The sequence below is a fragment of the Erpetoichthys calabaricus genome, chromosome 1, assembly GCF_900747795.2.
Source record: "Erpetoichthys calabaricus chromosome 1, fErpCal1.3, whole genome shotgun sequence".
NCBI classification, from domain to species: domain Eukaryota; kingdom Metazoa; phylum Chordata; class Cladistia; order Polypteriformes; family Polypteridae; genus Erpetoichthys; species Erpetoichthys calabaricus.
In genome coordinates, this window is record NC_041394.2 from 140,386,872 (window position 1) to 140,388,642 (window position 1,771).

Sequence of the window (1,771 nt, forward strand, 5' to 3'; positions counted from 1 at the left end):
GCAATCGTCACTCTCCTTTCCTCTCTCTGAATGGGGCAGTTTCTCACAAATCGAGCAAAGGGGGAGTCCAGCACCATGTTCTGGACCATTTCCTAGTAATGTTTGCAGATCACAATGGAGGCAAACGTGACATAGAAGAGGCCCACGGCGAATGACTGGATGCTCAGGGTTTCAGCTCTGGAGAATCCCTGCTCCATGACCATCTTCCTCCCAAAGGTCTCTGTGCTCATTACAGGGATCCTTCCCTCCACCTCCTTAAGCCTCAGCACCACAGCCTGCTTCATCCAGGGTTCCAGAGCCAGGGGGCCCTCCTGGAACCTCCGGGCTGGAGTCGGGTGAGCTGCGGCCTGGGAAGTAGAGGAGCCAGGCGAGGAGCACTCTTCCAGGCTGTGAATGGCCGCCTTCTCCCTACCCAGCTTCTTGGAGGTCTTCCTTACCAGAGCAGGAACTGGAGCCAGGGTTGTCGAATCCATTCTTTGTCTTCGAGATGGAGGTCCTCTGCAGTTGAGAGATGAATCGTCAGGAAGATGGCTCTCTTCTTGGTGTGTGAGGCTATGCAAATGAGCCTCCTCAATCTTCTTTCTTCTTCTTTTCACTCTTAATAGAGAGAGCTGTTAAAACAGTTCTTGGTTTAAATCCTTTTAACTTTGCAAAAAGTGGTGGACTCAGCCGACCTACTTCCACTCAGAATTAAGGATTAGGTAGTCGTAAAAACAGCTATTGTTCCTCCTTACTGACTTTGAGAGCGGTGTACTCGGCCAACCTGCTCAATTGCCGTCAAAAGGATCAATATCGCATGCAACGATCCAAATAGCAGACCAAGCGGCTCTCCGCTTTGATAAGAACAGATACAACACTTGATCTTAGCCAAAAGGCCGAGAAGTGTTCTTGCCTGGTTTAGTTCTTATTTATCAAATCGATACCAGTACGTACAGAAATGTACTGACAGTACTCCATCATTATACATGGAAGTGAGATATGTTGTTCCACAAGGCTCAGTACTGGGACCTTTACTGTTTTTACTTTACATGCTCTGATTGATCATTAGAAAACATGATGTTAATTTTCACTTGTATGCAGATGACACACAGTTATACTGTACCTTTCTTTTAGACCAAATGAAGTTTCTCAGATTTTGTTTTTAATTAGTTGTGTTAGTAAATTTAAAGGAGTGGATGGATGAAAACTACTTATCTTTAAACACAGATCTAGGCATTATTTTTGACTTTAGTATGTCATTTCAAGCTCAAATTACAAGCTTGTCCAAAACATGTTTCTTCCATCTTTAAAAATGTGAGGATATTAAGGTGTTTTCTAAATATGAGGGACACTGTGAAATTAACTCATGCATTTATTTCTAGTAGGTTTGGCTAGTGCAGTGTGGTGTTCAGTGGTTGTTCAAATTGTTCTTTTATGCACCTTCCAGTTAATCCAAAATGCTGCTGCAAGAATTATTACAAGAACAAGTAAATACAAAGACATAACTCCAGTTCTTAAATCCTCATACTGGCTCCCAGTTAAGTTTAGGGCAGATTTCAAAATCCTACTTTTAGCATATAAAGCCTTAAATGGCCAAGGAAGGTCTGGCTTACTTTTCCAAACTTACTTAGAAACCAGAACACACAATAAAATCTCAAGATGCTAATGTGCTTATGATTCCAAGGATTACTAAAATAACAGTGGGAGGTTGAGCTTTTAGTTACAATCCCCCTGAACTGTGGAATGGTCTGCCTACTACTGTAAGAGATGCCCCCTCAGTCTCAGCTTTCAA

The 1,771-nt window shown here is 42.8% G+C and overlaps 1 non-coding gene across 1 annotated transcript; it reads right to left on the reverse strand.

The window, feature by feature from the left end:
* Nucleotides 1-696: 696 nt before the first annotated feature.
* On the reverse strand, nucleotides 697-887 carry LOC127526243 (U2 spliceosomal RNA). Its single transcript, XR_007933888.1, has one exon. It is a non-coding gene; the product is annotated as a U2 spliceosomal RNA (small nuclear RNA).
* Nucleotides 888-1,771: the final 884 nt, after the last annotated feature.